General features: G+C 38.0%; 1 pseudogene across 1 annotated transcript; it reads left to right on the top strand.

Moving 5' to 3' along the window:
* Nucleotides 1–2,131: 2,131 nt before the first annotated feature.
* Nucleotides 2,132–4,344, top strand: LOC306656858 (peptide chain release factor 1-like, mitochondrial; annotated as a pseudogene). Its single transcript has one exon. The product of its transcript is annotated as a peptide chain release factor 1-like, mitochondrial (transcript).
* Nucleotides 4,345–18,568: the final 14,224 nt, after the last annotated feature.

Below are 18,568 nucleotides of genomic sequence, written 5' to 3'. Positions count from 1 at the left end.
AATCCTTATATCCTCTCTGGTTGCTTTGGCATGGACAGGTATGTCCTCGCAGCATGCCCTCACACAGTTGGTGACTATCTTTTTCATTGCCCCCACCTCCAGTTCTCCACACATCACTGATGACAATATTCCTTCGAGAAAGTATTTGATTCTCATTTCTGCACACACAAAAAAAAAAAAAAAAAAAATCAAGAGCAGCAAAAGTTACTGTGAGTCCTATGAGGTGTAGGTCTGAAAGGAAACCACACTATTGGGTGTGGTGTTGGAATAGGCATCTCTCTGTTGGGGCAAGGATTGCATTTCTAGATTAAGAAGGCTCTTTGTAGTCTATTAGGAGTGAATCCAATAGACTACTACTGAGGGAGAAAAATCCAATCCCTATTGCTCAGTTTGGTTTGCCATTTAATTAATGGGTAAACTTCTCCCTTTAAAAAAAATCAATAGTAAAATAAAATATTGAAGATAGAACAAATCAGATTTCTGGCATGAGGAAATCATCAAGAGCCACAGAGAATGGCATGTTGAGTTAAAATTACCTCAGAAGTAGTTTAATCTAATATCCTACTCAATAGAGAACTCTTTTTATGTCATTCTTAAGAGAACTGATCTGTTACTAAGCATTATAGCAAAAGGACGAATCAGTACCTCATTAAAAAATTCTAACTTCACCATTAAAAAATTCTAACTGCCCTCCAAATTGTGCTATAGTTTGGGATGTGATCATTCGCAGAAAGTTTCTGAGTTCCAATACATTAGGGAAGTATTCTATAAAATTGTCCCCTTTAGAGAACCATCAAATAAATTAGCACAATAAGAGATCTATAAAAGAGGAGGAGGAAAAATTTTTATTTTATCCAGAATTATCCAAATAGTTCATCATGGAGCATGTTTTTCCCTCTAGTCACAGAAGTGTTCTGAGATGGTTTTGGGAAAATATTGCAATAATCATAAAGCTTTTTATAACGAGTAAAATTTTTGTTTTTGGATCTTCCCTCACACACCAATTAGTCTTAATTATAACCTTGAATGACAAAGAAAGACAACTAATCTCCTTTTCACAGTACATCTGATGCATGATGGTTCACTAAGGATTGAGGGTGGGGAATGGACAGAGGGTGTGGATGGAAAGAGGGAGTCATGAGGGATAGGAAAAAAAAAAAAAAGAAAGTCAACCTAGCAATGGGTTGTGTCAGGCTTGTGGCACTAATAGGTTTTGCAGATCTCGTGTCTTGTGAAATATTAGAGTCCTTCTTTGCTTTGCTCAGAGTGACCTTTCTAATATGCTACCCTCCTCAAAATTTCAGTGATCCCCATCACAGGATGGCTAAATTTCAGTTTCCATGGCACCACACACAAGGTACTACAGGATCTGATCCTTGCTTCTTGCCCTTTTTTGTTGTTGTTGTTGTTGTTCTAAATTTTCTCAGCCTATTACACTTATACTTGCACTATAACAGTAGTGATTATTTGCAGTTTTGGACCTGTGATTCTATTTCACATCTTTCAGGTTTTGCAGATCTCGTGTCTGGACAAATACCCTCTCCTTCCCAATTCAGCAGTCTTCATGTAGCCATCCTCTGTGCTCAAAGTCAATTTCGCTGTGTTTGTGAAGTCCTACCTGAATTCTCTTCCACCTGGATCTCTAGTGGAGGTACCCATACTCTGTATTACCTTGAATCTTTTACTTAATTTTTTATTGGTTTTTATCACCCATGTTTGTATGTTTGTCTCAGACTATGAGCTTCTGGAGCTAGAGACTGTGCTGGTTTCCTAGGGCTGCTGTAGTAAAGTACTACAGACTGGGTGGCTTAAGAACAATAAAAGTTTATTTCCCTGTGGTTCAGAGGCTATCAATCTGAAACCAAGGTGCTGGCAGAGTCACACTCCCTCCAGAATCTGTAAGGAAGTCTTCCTTGCTTCTCCCTAGTTTCTGGGAGTGGTTGCAATCTTTGGTGTTCCTTGGATGACACCTGCATCACTCCAGTCTCTGCCTCTTTCCTCACATCACATGGGGGTCAGTCTGTATTTCTCTTATCTTCTTATAAAGATACCAGTGTGACCTATTTGACCTATTTTTAACTAATTACTTCTTCATCCTTCCTAGTTTCAAGTAAGGTCACCAAGATAGTGGCGTTAGGACTTTAACATATATTTTTTGAAGACATGACTTAACCCATCTCAGGGACTCTATCTTATTTATCTTTTGCTACAGAATAGATACTTAACAGAAATGTTGGCTCAATTGAAATCAGTATCTAAGTTTGGATATTTTGGTTCTCTTATTACCTGTGCTTCTCCTACCATATTATTTGAAATATTGTTCTGAACAATATTTGTGCATTTATATTTCTGTGCCTCTGCTGAATTGTCTGTCACATAGATTCCTGAAAAATGAATTTTTGAATCAGGATTGGGCATTGACTCAGGCCAACTCAAGAGAGGACTACAAAGGTGCAGCCAGGTGGCCAGTTGATTCATTTATGATATATTATTAAATCATCAGTATGCCTAGTGTCTACCAGATGCTGGATTATTTATCAAGGATATAGTAGTGAAGTGCCTTGGCCCATGCCTTCCTGAGTTATTATCTAGGAGTTCCAAGCACATCTAAATTGCTGGGGATTGGATTAACTATGAACCCTACTCTCAAGGCCCTCCTAGTCTAGTGGGGGAGATTGACAGACTAAGTGGCAATTATAAAACAATGTTGAATGTAACATAAAAACATGCTGTGATAGCTTTGGTGAGGGACACCTAGGCCAGCCAGGGGAGTAAGGGAGGCTTTTTGGAGATGGACACTGCTCAAATGAGTATGGAGTAATGAAGAAGAATTGAGTGTGTTTTTGCAGCTGAGACTTCATGGTGTGGAGGATGGGACATACTGCATCAACAAAGGTAAGGATGCAAGAAACAGATTGCATAAGAGGAGCCACATATAATTCCATATTGCTGTAGCAGTTATTGGCAAGCAGGGAGAAGTGAAGACATTTGGAAAGGTAGAGTTTCTAGATCATGAAAGGTTTCCTAAGCCATGCCATTTCTTCCCCTCTGAGTACAAATACAGCACACAGGCAAATATTCAAACATTAGCAAAACACATCACTAAGTTAAGATCCATCAAGAGTGACCACTGGGACTTCTGTGAGGCGCTGCCCGTAGTCTGTGGGCTGACTGGACTGTTGGCACAGGCCACCGGTCCCCTACCTGTAGTAGATGGCTGCTGGAGGAGCTGTTCACCTGCAATGGGCCCTTACAGACCATCCTTGAGCACCAGGCAGGGCCAGAAGCCCAGTGAGCGATTTAGAGGGCCAGAGCTGGTAGTGGTCACCAAATTCCTAAGTGAGAAGGAGTGGGAGCTGTAGGAGACCAAACACTTGCTCAAGCATGATGAGAATAAAGGTTTAAGGAAACTTGCAGAGAATGAAATAACTTTGTGTCAAAAAGAAATAGCTCAATTGAAGCATCAGATTGTCTTACTTTGGTTCCCTCAGAAGAAACTGATGAAAATGATTTGATTCTGGAGGTAACTGCAGGAGTTGGGAGTCAGGAGGCAATGTTATTTACTTCAGAGATGTTTGATGTGTATCAGCAGCATGCTGCATACAACTTTCCAAGTGAAATAGGTGGCCTTAGACATGCATCTGCCAGCATTAGCGGTTCAGAAGCCTATAAAGACATGAAATTTGAAGGGGGAGTGCACAGAGTAGGGAGAGTGCCAAAGACAGAGAAGCAAGGCCATCCTTACTAGCACCATGACAAGGGCAATATTACCCCAGCCCACTGAGATTAATCTGATGAATGATCCTAAAGATTTGAGAATTGATAATAAGCAAACCAGTGGAGCTGGGGGTCAGCATGGACAATGCTGTCCGGATCGTTCATCTTCCAACAGGTGCTATTTATGAATGTCAACAAGGAAGGCCTCGACTGAAAAATAGAGAGATGGCTATGAAAAAGTTATGGGCAAAGTTGTACAATATGCATCTAGAGGAAGAAACAAGTAGAAGATACAGTGCTAGGAAGATTCAGGTTGGAACTAAAGGAAGATCAGAGAAAACAGGAATATACAATTTTCCACAGAACCGAGTTGCAGATCACAGAATACACAAATCACTGCCCAGTCTTGAAACTTTTATGCAAGGAGATTATCTATTGGATGGACTTATACATTCATTGAAGGACTATGCAGATTATGAATCTTTACTAGAAATTATTTCCAAAAAAGTTTAGGTTGATTTGTTATTAAAGTATTTTATGAGCTTAGGAAAATTCTACAGCACATCAATAGTGCTTACTCGCTAGTATTCTCTTTAAAACAAAGTTTTTACTATGGGAAGTAATATGCATATTCTTAATGCATAATTAATGTAGATCTCCCTCAATGCATTAGTAAAACATATATAATCATGACTGCTGTTGTAAATCTTGCACTCTTCTGTACAAGAAGCACACGAAGTCATTTGTTTTATTTAAAATACTTAAATATTTAAAATACCTAATCAAAAAATTTCTTTAACTATTTTGAGAAACTTAAAATATAAAATAATAGAAATATGACAGTAGATACCATATTAGGGACCAGTCAGGAGACAGAAGCCATATCATTAATTGAATTGATAATAGAATTAACAAGCAGGGATAAAATGAACTTTCAGTACACTGAGAGATAGTACCCTAGGACTGAGAGTACCCAAGAAAAGTCCACCCTTGCAAGGGTCTTTCCTTCCCCATGATGGAGTCAGGCCTATTAAAGGGTGTGGCAGAAGCCCAATCAATGATGGAAAGGTTCCTGGTTTGCCCTGGGCAACAGCTGGTATGCAGCTGGTACATTAGGCCTTGGTAGTGCACCTCAAACCCTGAAGGACTGGTGAGCAAGAAGTCTTCTGCCAAGGTATGAACAAAACTTGATGGTAAGCCTTAGTTCCTTTCTGTATCTTAGGGTTCTCCAGAGAAGCAGAACCAATAGGAAGACAAAAATTGGCATACATGATCATTGAGGCTGATGAGTGCAAAATATGCAGCGTGAAGAAGCAGGCTGGAGACCCAGGAGAGGTGGTGGTGGGGTTCCAGTCCTAAGGCAGTCTACTGGAAAATTCTCTTGCATGGAGGAGGCTGGTCTTCTTATTCTATTCAGACATTCAATTGATTGGATGAAACCCACTGACGAGGAAGAAAATTGTTTTTATTCAAAATTCTCTGATGTAAATGTCAATTTTAAAAACTGTAGTACATTTGGAATTTTTAATTTAAAATTGGGCTGGGGCTGTAGCTCAGTGGAATGTGTGCTTAGTATATGTGAGGCCCTGGGTTTAATTCCTGGTACAGCAAAAAGTAAATAAAATATATTTAAAAAGATAAAAGAATAACCATTGTCGGGCTGGGGTTGTGGTTCAGTGGTAGAGTACTTGCCTAGCTTGTGTGAGTCACTGTATTCAATTCTCAGCACCACATATAAATAAATGAATAAAATAAAGGTCCATCAACATCTAAAAAAAATTTAAAAAAAGACCATTGTCAACATTTAGCCCATATTCCTCCATAGTCCACATTTTAAATATTTATTATAATTTTATCAAGATGGGATTATGTTACACACATATTGCTGTACAGCTTTATTTTTGAGTTAAGTAATATTTCCTGGACATCTTTCTGCATTAGAACATGTGGTTCTATTTTGTTGACTTGCTGCCTGGTGTTCCAAGGTATAAGTGTTCTACAGTGTATTTAATCATTTCTATGCAAAATATATTAGCATGGCTTCCAAATTTTACAAATAGTGTTGTGGAGAATATTTTTAAATGCATGTTTGGGGGTAGTTGTGGTGATATTTCTAAGAGGAAAATTTCTTTTGAGTTAAATACAAATGCTTTAAAAGAAAAAATCAAATTGTTCTTTTAAAAAGATCAGTTTTACTTCTTATCAGTAGTGAGTGAGCACTGACTTCTTCAGAATATTATCAATCTTTAAAAATATTTGCCAATATTGAGGGCAAAAATATTGCATTCAGTTAGAATATTACCTCATTAAGTGAGAATGATTTTTTGAAGTATTTATTGATTATCATTGTGTATCTATAAATTTTCTACTTATTTACCATGGACATTTTTCTATTTAATTTTTAAAAATTAATATATAGGAGCTCTTTTGTATTATGAACATTTATTTTTTACCAGTTAAGCATATCACAAATCTTTACTTCCAGTCTGTCATTTGTCTTTTGACTTTGCTTATAGTATCTTTTACCAGTCTAAAGTTAGTGAAATCTATATATACTTTTTTATGACTTCTGGGTTTCACATTTTGTTGAAAGAGCCTTCCTCATCTCACAATTTTAAATATTCCTCTATATTTTCTTGTACCATTTGATTTTACAAATTTTTAAAAAAAATTCATCTGGAGTAAATTCTTGAGTAAGTTATGAGAGGTGGACTTAATGATATTTGTTTCCCTATTGGATTCCCCTCCCCCCACTATTTGGAGATGTTTACTTTGTCACACACTAAATACCCACACATATGTAGGCCTGTTTCTAGCCTCTGCATTCAGTTTCTCTGAGCTTCTGTCTATTTCTGTATTCTCATGGCATTGTTTAAGCTTTGGAGTGTATTTTAACACCTGAGATGATGAGTCCTGTTCTCTTAATATTTGTTGAAATCAAATTCCTTGCATGTATGATTTTGTCAAAATGAACCCAATTACTATGTATAATTATGATGCTTTAAAAAAATCTATAAAAAATTATTTTGGCTATTTTTGTGCATTCACTCTTATGCATTCTACTAATCAGGATCATGTTCTGCTGAAAGCCCAAAGTCCGCCGTGATCAAATTAGACAAAAGGGTATTTCCCTATCTTGCAAACGAAACTGGACCAGGGTGACAGGTGATTCCATGATTAGTAGGGTACCAGTATCTCTTATCCTCTGGTTTTGACATCCCCAACATTTGGCTTCTATCCCATGGTCTAAAGTGTCTGCTCAAGCTTCAACCATAACCTGTGGAGGAAGAAGTAGGGGGGGGAAAAGGCAAATAAAGCAGGCCAGCTTTCTTTTAAGGGAGTTTCCTGGTTCCTGACATGTGAGATTTGAACTTAACATCTCATTGGCAGAACCTGGTCCTGAATCTACAACTAACTGTCCTGAAACCTGGAAATATATTTTTGGTTCTAAGAGGCCATGTGGTTGGCTTAAGTTTGGAAGTTTTATTTCTAAGAAAGAGGGTTAGGAAAACATGCATTGGGGTAGAAAACTAGCAGTTTCTGCAGCACACCCTCCATCTTATCTATATTTTGATTTAATTTTATGAAATTTGTAGATGCAAATTAGAATAATTAATATTGCTATGATATCAGATCTCTCTAACCTGAAGTAGTACTTAAATGTCCATTTACTTGGCTATTCTGTTATGTTTTTAAACACACTTTTATGTTTTCATATTCTCATATACATCATGCACCTTCAGTTAAAAATTTAATTCTAGGTATTTTATAATCTATTTTGCTAATTCGAATAGTGTGCCTTACTTTCATTTTTTTTCCCTATCTGGCTATTGCTGATATATAAGAAAGCTATTAATTTCTATAAATTATGCATATAATTGGCCTCATTAGTGACTTTTGTTATTGGTTATAATAGTTGTTCAGTTGATTCTAATTTCTCAATAGACAATTATACTAGAAAGTAGTGACTACTTTATCCTATTACTGACAATTTTTTTTTTATTTTTAATTTTAATTAAAAATCAAATTTACATAGGGCAATGTTGTTTGATTCATTTTGTTATTTTTTCCCCTTCCCCCCTCCCCTCCTACCCCTCTTTTCCCTCTATACATTCCTTTCTTCCTCATTCTTACCACCCTCCTTATCCCTAACCCTAAACCTAACCCTAACCCTAACACTAACCCCTCCTACCCCCCCCATATGTCCTCATCAGCTTATCAGCGAGATCATTCGTCCTTTAGTTTTTTGAGATTGGCTTATCTCACTTAGCATGATATCCTCCAATTTCATCCATTTGCCTGCGAATGCCATAATTTTGTCATTCCTCATGGCGGAGTAATATTCCATTGTATATATATGCCACAGTTTCTTTATCCATTCATCAACTGAAGGGCATCTGGGTTGGTTCCACAATCTGGCTATAGTGAATTGAGCAGCTATGAACATTGATGTGGCTGTATCTCTGTAGTATGCTGATTTTAAGTCCTTTGGGTATAGGCCAAGGAGTGGGATAGCTGGGTCAAATGGTGGGTCCATTCCAAGCTTTCTGAGGAATCTCCACACTGCTTTCCAGAGTGGCTGCACTAGTTTGCAACCCCACCAGCAATGTATGAGTGTACCTTTTTCCCCACATCCTCGCCAACACCTATTGTTGCTTATGCTCTTGATAATCACCATTCTAATTGGAGTGAGATGAAATCTTAGGGTAGTTTTCATTTGCATTTCTCTTATTACTAGAGATGTTGAACATTTTTTCATATATCTGTTGATTGCTTGTACATCTTCTTCTGTGAAGTGTCTGTTCATTTCCTTAACCCATTTGTTGATTGGATTATTTGTATTCTTGGTGTAGAGTTTTTTGAGTTCTTTATAGATTCGGGATATTAGCGCTTTATCTGAACTATGATTGGCAAAGATATTCTCCCACTCTGTAGGCTCTCTCTTCACATTACTGATAGTTTCCTTTGCTGAGAGAAAGCTTTTTAGTTTGAATCTATCCCAGTTATTGATTCTTGCTTTTATTTCTTGGGCTATGGGAATCCTGTTAAGGAAGTCTGCTCCTAAGCCAACAAGTTGAAGGTTTGGACCTACTTTTTCTTCTATAAGATGCAGGGTCTCTGGTCTGATTCCGAGGTCCTTGATCCATTGTGAGTTGAGTTTTGTGCAGGGTGAGAGATAAGGGTTTAGTTTCATTCTGTTGCATATGGTTTTCCAGTTTTCCCAGCACCATTTGTTGAAGAGGCTATCTTTTCTCCATTGCATATTTTTGGCACCTTTGTCTAGTATGAGAAAATTGTATTTATTTGGGTTTGTGTCCATGTCCTCTATTCTGTACCATTGATCTACCTGTCTATTTTGGTACCAATACCATGCCGTTTTTGTTACTATTGCTTTGTAGTAGAGTTGAAGATCTGGTATTGCAATATGCCCTGTTTCACTCTTCCTGCTAAGGATTGCTTTAGCTATTCTGGGTTTCTTATTCTTCCAGATGAATTTCATAATTGCTTGCTCTATTTCTGTAAGGTACATCATTGGGATTTTAATTGGAATTGCATTGAATCTATATAGCACTTTAGGTAGTATGGCCATTTTGACAATATTAATTCTTCCTATCCAAGAACATGGGAGATCTTTCCATCTTCTAAGGTTTTCTTTAATTTCTTTCTTTAGTGTTCTGTAGTTCTCATTGTAGAGGTCTTTCACCTCTTTTGTTAGATTGATTCCCAAGTATTTTATTTTTTTTGATGCTATTGTGAATGGGGTAGTTTTCCTTATTTCTCTTTCTGAAGATTCATCATTTATGTATAAAAATGCATTGGATTTATGAGCATTGATCTTGTAACCTGCTACTTTACTGAATTCACTTAATGAGTTCTAAGAGTTTTCTGGTGGAATTTCCAGGTTCCTCTAAATATATAATCATGTCATCAGCGAACAGGGATAGTTTGAGTTCTTCTTTTCCAATTCGTATCCCTTTGATTTCTTTGGTTTGTCTAATTGCTCTGGCTAGAGTCTCAAGAACAATGTTGAATAGAAGTGGTGAAAGAGGGCATCCCTGCCTTGTTCCAGTTTTTAGGGGGAATGCTTTCAGTTTTTCACCATTTAGAATGATATTGGCCATGGACTTAGCATAGATGGCCTTCACAATGTTAAGGAATGATCCCACTACCCCAATTTTTTCTAGTGTTTTGAGCCTGAAGGGATGCTGTATTTTATCGAATGCTTTTTCTGCAACTATTGAAATAATCATGTGATTCTTAACTTTTAGTCTGTTGATATGGTGAATGACATTTATTGATTTCCGGATGTTGAACCAACCTTGCATCCCTGGGATAAAACCCACTTGATCGTGGTGCACTATCTTTTTAATATGTTTTTGTATGCGATTTGCTAAAACTTTGTTGAGAATGTTTGCGTCGATGTTCATTAAGGATATTGGTCTGAAATTTTCTTTCCTTGATGAGTCTCTGTCTGGTTTAGGTATCAGTGTGATATTGGCTTCATAGAATGAGTTTGGGAGGGTTCCCTCCTCTTCTATTTTATGGAATACTTTGAGAAGTATTGGAATGAGCTCTTCTTTAAAGGTTTTGTAGAACTGGCTGAGAACCCATCTGGCCCCGGACTTTTCTTTGCTGGTAGGCTTTTGATGACCTCTTCTATTTCATTGCTTGAAATTGATTTATTTAAGTTGTGTATGTCTTCCTCGTTCAGTTTAGGTAATTCATATGTCTCTAGAAACTTGTTGATGTCTTCGAGGTTTTCTGTTTTGTTGGAGTATAGATTTTCAAGATAGCTTCTAATTATGTTTTGTATTTCACTCGTGTCTGTTGTGATATTTCCTTGTTCATTCCGAATTTTAGTAATTTGAGTTTTCTCCCTTTTTCTCTTTGTTAGCATGGCTAAGGGTTTATCAATTTTGCTTATTTTTTCAAAGAACCAACTATTTATTTTGTTAATTTTTCTGATTGTTTCTTTTGTTTCAATTTCGTTGATTTCAGCTCTGATTTTAACTATTTCCTGTCTTCTACTACTTTTGGTGTTGTTCTGCTCTTCTTTTTCTAGGGCTTTGAGCTGTAGTGTTAAGTCGTTTATTTGTTGATTTCTACTTCTTTTGTTGAATGCGCCCCATGAAATAAATCTTCCTCTCAGTACTGCTTTCATAGTGTCCCAGAGATTTTGATATGATGTTTCTTTGTTCTCATTTACTTCTAAGAATTTTTTAATTTCCCTCCTGATGTCTTCTGTTATCCATTCATCATATAATAGTGTATTATTTAATCTCCAAGTATTGGAGAAGTTTCTGTGTTTTACTCTTTCATTTATTTCTAATATCAGTCCATTATGATCCGATAGAGTACAAGGTAGTATCTCTATCTTCTTGTATTTGCTAACAGTAGCCTTGTGGCATAAAACATGGTCTATTTTAGAGAAGGATCCATGTGGTGCTGAGAAGAAAGTGTATTCGTTCTTTGTTGGATGGTATATTCTATATAAGTCGGTTAAGTCTAAATTGTTGATTGTGTTATTGAGATCTATGGTTTCTTTATTCAATTTTTGTTTGGACAATCTATCCAGCGGTGAGAAAGGTGAGTAAAAATCACCTAGTATTATTGTGTTGTGGTCTATTTGATTTCTGGAGTTGAGAAGGATTTGTTTGACGTACATGGATGAGCCAATGTTCGGGGCATAGATATTTATGATTGTTATGTCTTGCTGATTTATGCTTCCCTTAAGCAGTATGTAATGTCCTTCTTTATCCCTTCTGACTAGTTTTGGCTTAAAGTCCACATTATCTGAAATGAGGATGGATACTCCAGCTTTTTTGCTGTGTAAATGTGCATGGTATGTTTTTTCCCATCCTTTCACCTTTATTCTATGGGTATCTCTTTCTATGAGATGGGTCTCTTGCAGGCAGCATATTGTTGGATTTTTCTTTTTAATCCAATCTGCCAGTCTATGTCTTTTGATTGATGAGTTCAGGCCATTAACATTCACAGTTATTATTGTGATATGATTTGTATTCCTAGTCATTGGACTCATTTTTGTTTTTTTGACATGATTTGGTTTCTCCTTTATTTGGCTATTCCTTTAGGCTAATTCCTCCCGTTGCTAATTTACATCGTTGTTTTTCATCTCTTCCTCATGGAATATTTTGCTGAGAATGTTCTGTAATCCCGGCTTTCTTTTTGTCAATTCCTTTAGCTTTTGTTTATCGTGGAAGGATTTTATCTCATCGTCAAATCAGAAAGTAAGTTTTGCTGGGTATAAAATTCTTGGTTGGCATCCATTTCTTTCAGGGCTTGGTAAATGTTGTTCCAGGCCCTTCTAGCTTTTAGGGTCTGGACTGAAAAATCTGCTGATATTCTTATTGGTTTCCCCCTGAATGTAATCTGATTCTTTTCTCTCACGGCCTTTAAAATTCTGTCTTTATTTTGAATGTTAGGTATTTTCATAATAATGTGCCTTGGTGTAGGTCTGTTGTAATTTTGCATATTTGGAGTCCTATAAGCCTCTTGTACTTGGTTTTCCATTTCATTCTTGAGATTTGGGAAATTTTCTGATATTATTTCATTGAATTGATTGTTCATTCCTTTGGTTTGTTTCTCCAAGCCTTCCTCAATCCCAATTATTCTTAAATTTGGCCTCTTCATGATATCCCATAATTCTTGTAGATTCTGTTCATGATTTCTTACCATCTTCTCTGTTTGGTCAACCTTGTTTTCAAGATTAAATATTTTGTCTTCAGTATCTGAAGTTCTGTCTTCCAGGTGATCTATCCTATTGTTTATGCTTTCTATGGCTTTTTTAACTTGCTTTATTGTTTCCTTCATTTCAAGGATTTCCGTTTGGTTTTTTTTTCAGTATCTCTAACTCTTTATTGAAATGCTCTTTTGCTTCCGTTATTTGCTCTTTTAGCTGTTGATTAGTGCGTTCATTTAATGCCTGCATTTGTTCTTTCATCTCCTCGTTTGCTTCCCTGATTGTTTTAATTATGTACATTCTGAACTCCCTTTCGGACATTTCTTCTGCTGTGCTGTCATTGGGTTTTATTGATATAGTATCTAGGTTTGTTTCGGACATTTTCTTCCCTTGTTTTCTCATATTGGTCAGATGTCAATGGGACTCTGTGATATTGTAGATTTCCTCTATTGGCATATAGTGACCCTGTAGATTTCCAGTGTATCACCTACCAGCCTTCAGTAGCCAGAAGTCTTGGATTAATTTGATAATGCAGTGCTTCCAAAGAACGCTGCCCCTAGCCCGCTACTGGTTCCAGGGAGAGAGACCTGGAGAGGTCTCTTGTTGCACAGCCCTGGTTCCAGAGGCTGGTTGTAGGTCGGAGGTCTCCACTGGCTTGGGGACTTGTAGCTGGCTCTGTGTAGACAGGCTCTCACTGGGTGATTTGCCCCAAGAAGCTAGCCTAGAGAGGCGCTTCCCGCTGGAGGGGGGCTGGGCTGCTTGGGGAAGTCCCTGGCGCCCTGTGCTGGTCACTGAAGCAACCTGCAGGCGGGCTCGAGCTGGCAGTGGGGCGGGCTGGAGCTGGTCGGGGCGGGCCGGAGCTGGCCGCGCTGCTTCTGTGCAGAAGGGCTCTCACTGGGGGGCCTGTTCCGAGAGGCTGGAGTATCTGTCCCAGTGGGCGGAGCCCACCGCCAGAGTGCACAGAGCTGCCTGGGGGAGACGCTATCTGCCCTGTCCCACTCTAATAAGCCACTCGAATCCAGGCCTGCTGCCCAGCTGAGCTTCGCTGGGTAGGGGAGACTCACCCCGTGGTTCTATCTTAGTCTGAGTCTCTCAATGCCTGTCCTTCTTGAATCCTGAGTTCTGGGCAACTGGAGATGCAGTCACCCTCTAGTCCACCATCTTGGATCGCCCTGTGGAAAAAGCCTGCAGCTGGAGGGGGACAATGCTGCCTGGAGAGGTCTCTGGCTGCCCAGCTCTGGTCCCAGAAGCTGCTTGCGTGTCGAATATCTCCACTGGCTTGGGGACTTGTGGCTGGCTCTGCGTCAAGAGGCTCTCACTGGGCGGTCTGCTCCGGGAAGCTAGCCTAGAGAGGCGCTTCCCACCGGAGGGGGCTGGGCTGCTTGGGGGAGTCCCTGGCGCTCTGTGCTGGTCTCTGAAGCAACCTGCGGGCGGGCCGGAGCTGGCAGCAGGCACTGACAATTCTTAATTCTCTACTTCATTTCATTGCAAAGGTTATGTTTTCCAGAACAACACTGAGGTAGGAAAGTGGCATAATCAGATTTACTTTTAGATGCATCATTCTTCTAGCTAATTAGAGAATAGATTTGAGGAGAAATATAGAGGCAAGAGAAAAGTGAGAAGCTCATGTAAGTAGTATAGATTAACAGATAATGAGATCTTAATTCTATGAAAATAAAGACAATGAACAAGGAAAATGTTATAGAAACATTCAATAGGATTTTGGTGACTGATTAAATTCTGTTGGCCAGAGGGAGGAATCTTCTTTAAGTGATTATTTATGTTCTTTAATGGAAGAGAGATGGTTGTTTGGGTCATGAGTCTGACTCTGAGTAATCAACCTGTCACCTTGTACCCCATCTAGTTCCTGAAAATGATAGGATGGATACAGTCAAGGGACATGAACTTTATTTTGCTAGAACTTCACAATCAAATGCTCATTCAGAATATTCTTTAGAGTGGTCAGTTGAAGTAGTGTGTGAATGAAGAATTGTGTGAGAATAAGTCAGAATATTAACACATTTTGAATCTCATAGTTGAATGGATCACTTGGAGTTCGAAGTTATTCATGAGGATGACAAAATTCTGAAGTCTTCAGTGTGAGATGGGGGTGGGATTGTGATCCTGGCATCAGTAGAAATTAGCAACCGAGAAGGATAGAATAAAATACAACTGGTATTTGTATCATAGTGGAAAAAGCTTGGGGAAGATGTTAGGAAGGGAAATGGTGTGAATGTTGCAATGGAGAGGTAGAAAAATATTCTGAGGGGTAGTAGGATGGGAGATAAGTGACAGGGTATTGAAAAATGTTTGAGTTTGTGGGTGGGTGTGGAGGAGACTCAGTATGGGTGCTGGTAAAGCACAAGAAATGATAGCTGGGACTGGGGTTGTAGCTCAGTGGAGCTTTATGCCTATCATTCATGAGGCCCTGGGTTTAATCCACAGCACTGTAAAATAAGTTGATATGAAAAATGATAGATGACTGGAGGGTGCCTGAGAAATAGATAGGAGTGACAGGCTGACTATCCTATCATATCCCATCCTATCCTATTCTAGGTACCTCTATATTTTAGGTAATAAACTATACATGGACCAGACTAGAGAGTTGGCATGGGCAGCTGAGATTGAAGCAGTAGATGCTTCATGTTAGCAAAGAGCAGTCTTTGTTGATGAGAATTTTTTTGATATGTCTTTTTAAATTATTTTTTGATTCATTGTACACAAATGGGGTACAATTTTCATTTCTCTGGTTGTACATGAAGTAGAGTCACACCGTTTGCATAATCATACATGTACATAGGGTAAAGGGGATTTTTCCAGGTGGTTAAGGGGAAGGACTGACTGGCCACTACATCACTTTCTATCTCGTGGAATCTTGGGTGCCTGAGGAGATCGAGCACTTAGAGAGGGTTGGTGAAAGTTGCCACTTGCCAGCATTATCCCTGTTTCTTGGGGGATGTCCTTAGTGAAATACATGCTCTTATTTGGGTGGAAATAGGCATGGGAGAGGGGTTAGGGTATCTGGAGGGTTCTTGCACTTCAGAACTCATTCTTGAAATTCAATTGAAGAGGGACAAATTTTGTAGCTGTGGTTACTAATTCTATAGTAGGTCTTTAAGTTGACATCAATCTTTACTTATTTGACAGCTTAAACAAAGAGGAAGGAGCAGAAGGAAGAAGAGGATAAGAAGGATAAGGGGAAGAGGAAGAGGAAAATGATAGGGGAGGAGGAGAAGTAAGAGAAGGAAAAGACACGATTAGCTGTCCTTAATAAAGGAAAAGGAAAGGGTTATGGTTACTTTCCACAAACTGGAGTTTTACATCAAGTGCAAAGAAAATGCAAGAATTTAATAGGATCTATGTTGTGAGTGCTAGGTCTTAAGCTTATTCTGTCTGAGTCTTTGTCTAGCTCAAGGATTTAGCACATTGCTTTTGTGCATTGTCATTTAGATAAAATTTGTTTTTCTCGTCTAATTTCTCCCCAAAATAGGTTAATGCTAAAATTATAGATTGGCAGCAGGCTGTTATTGCATACATTGAAAACCACCAGTTTCAACCTAGAAATTTCTGGAATGGTCATTGGAAATCAGAGTGGGAAGTTCACTATCACACCACCTACAGTCCAGGTGGTAGGAGTGCTCAAGATTCACATTCACTATTATGAAGATGGCAATGTTCAGTTGGTAAGTCGTAAAGATGAACAAGATTCAGTAACTGTTTTGAATGAAGTCCAAATTTCCAAAGAGTTTATTAAAATCATAGAGAGTGCAGAAAATGAATATCAGACAGCCATTAGTGAAAACTATCAAACAATGTCAGATACCACATTCAAGGCCTTGAGCCAGCAGCTTCCAGTTACCCTCATCAAAATTGACTGGAACAAGATACTCAACTACAAGATTGGCAAAGAAATGCAGAATGCGTAAAGGCTGACTGTAGGATTCTTCAGTATGTATAAAGAAAAGGGTTCAACATGTGGTCATACAATAAATAAGTGATTTATAAACAAGAGTGATATTTTGCTAGGACTTTCAAAGTTAACAGCCTCATGGAATACTGTTGAACCTATAGCATTGACTTCATCTTTTTGTATTCTCTTCCTTGTACTTTTCTGTTACCACTATATCTACTTGCAAATCTTTTTTTCTTCTTTTCTTTCTTTCCTTTTTTTGGTTAATTCTGCTACATTTAGTGTTGGAGAGAGATTGATAAAGTTTGGAGTCATTTTACTATTCAGAAAAATTTTCTTGCCATGAAGTCCTGTTACTGATTTAGACAGATGCTCAATATGCTTACCCCTGTTCTCCAAAGCACTTCTGATCCACCAACAAAGGAGGCTATGCTACATACAGCTCGTAGCCCAAAGGAAGACACATTCATCCTTCTCCCTCTGACTGCTTTGATTGTCATTTATAGCATCTCATAACTGCAGTTTTCAAAAGTTTGGAGTGAGGCTTTTCAGGTCCATTTTGGGGAAGTTTTCTGGAAATTTCATGACAGTCAACTTCTCTGGGAGAACTCGTTTTAAAATCCAAAGCCTTGAACCGCATTCCCTGCACACAGGACATGTTTGCTTTTTTCATTCCCTCATTTTCTCCTTCCCATTTAGTACTATTGTAGTTACAAAAATCTGCATTTTTAAGAGAATTTTATCCATTTATTATTTTTTAAATATTGAAGAACTGCTGACATACTGTGGATGTAGTAGAGTATAAAACTTGAAAAAACGCAGATGCTGAAGGAATAATAGGCATCTTGTGCTTCAGTATTTGTGGCAGGATTGTACTATAAGCAAATGAATCAAGCAACTCTGTAAATGACAAAAACTTAAGATGAACCAAAGTGAAAAGATAACTTCCAGGCAGTATCTTTTTATTGTAACCTGTTGTTTAAGGGAATACTAGTGTTTTCTTCTAAATAGGATATGAAACCTGTTCCAAATTACTCTTCCTCAGTCCTGTCTGCCAAGAAATCAAGTGTAACTGTGATATAGCAACCCTTCCCAGGTATATTGGCAGGTGTATGTGTGATCTCAGAATACACAGGTGACACAGATATGATAGGACAACTGGTAATGGTTCATTTACATTGTTTACATTTGTATGACCAGACCTTAAGGGAAGGTCTTTTTAAAAAAAAAAAAAAATTTTTTTTTTAAACCAAGTAGTGTCTTCCTACCTGTCTCCAAATACATGTCAAACAAAAAGAGTGTTTGTGCTTCTGCTTTGTCTTTGCTCAGTAATACAGTCAAGCAAGAGTTTGCTTCCAAGTGAAAACTGTGTAAGCATTTTTGTTCATTTCAAATAAAATATTTGTATTAAAAAGTGCAAAGAAAATGCATATTACCATAAAACATTATAAAGCAATGCTTTGGTAGAATTTTCAATAATATGCATGTGATGAAGACTTGGCATTCATCATTTTAATAGGTGTGTGATAATTTAGGACTATGCTAGTCTCCTACATGTTTGGTAAGTTTTACTTTTGAAACATGAAGTCACCACTGACCAGGAACTGCTATTCACTACTGAGAGAAAGAGAAGCTCCTGATCAGTTGGGAAAGATCTAAAGGAATTTTGGGGCTTGAAAAAATTACTTGGAAAATACAAACCAAGATAAGCCTCCAAGTAGAAATTCTGTTACAATTATTATGTTTAGTTATTGAGAAAACTGCATGTGTATCGTCTCTGCTTCTTTTTATCACTGTTATCCTCAGGATCCTATGTCATAGACCCTGTAAGAAGAGTAACTGCTTTTTCTGAAAGTAGGAAAAACAGGGCTGCAGTTTTTGTCTTACACTTTGTTTGACTTTAGACAATAGTCATATGAAGTCAACTTCTAGGCATATGAGTCCCCAGGTAGAGAAATGGAGTAAGTAGTTTCCCTTGACACCACTAGATATTCTAGGTTTTATGTGGTGGGATGTTTCATTCCTAGGGTGGTTGATAAAAGATCTTGGGTCATCTTTATGATGTATTTCTTGGATAAACCACACAACACATTTTTCTCATGTTTGTATTTCTTTTTCTTATATCATTTTTTTTTTGTAGTTGTAGGTGGACAGAACGCCTTTATTTTTTATTCTTATGTGGTGCTAAGGATCAAACCCAGTTCCTCTCACATGCTAGGCAAGCACCCTGCCACTGAGCC

This window comes from Sciurus vulgaris (genome assembly GCF_902686455.1).
Source record: "Sciurus vulgaris genome assembly, chromosome: 1".
NCBI classification, from domain to species: Eukaryota; Metazoa; Chordata; class Mammalia; order Rodentia; family Sciuridae; genus Sciurus; species Sciurus vulgaris.
The sequence above is the reverse complement of the archived record's forward strand: the minus strand, read 5'-3'. Positions and strand labels throughout refer to the sequence as shown.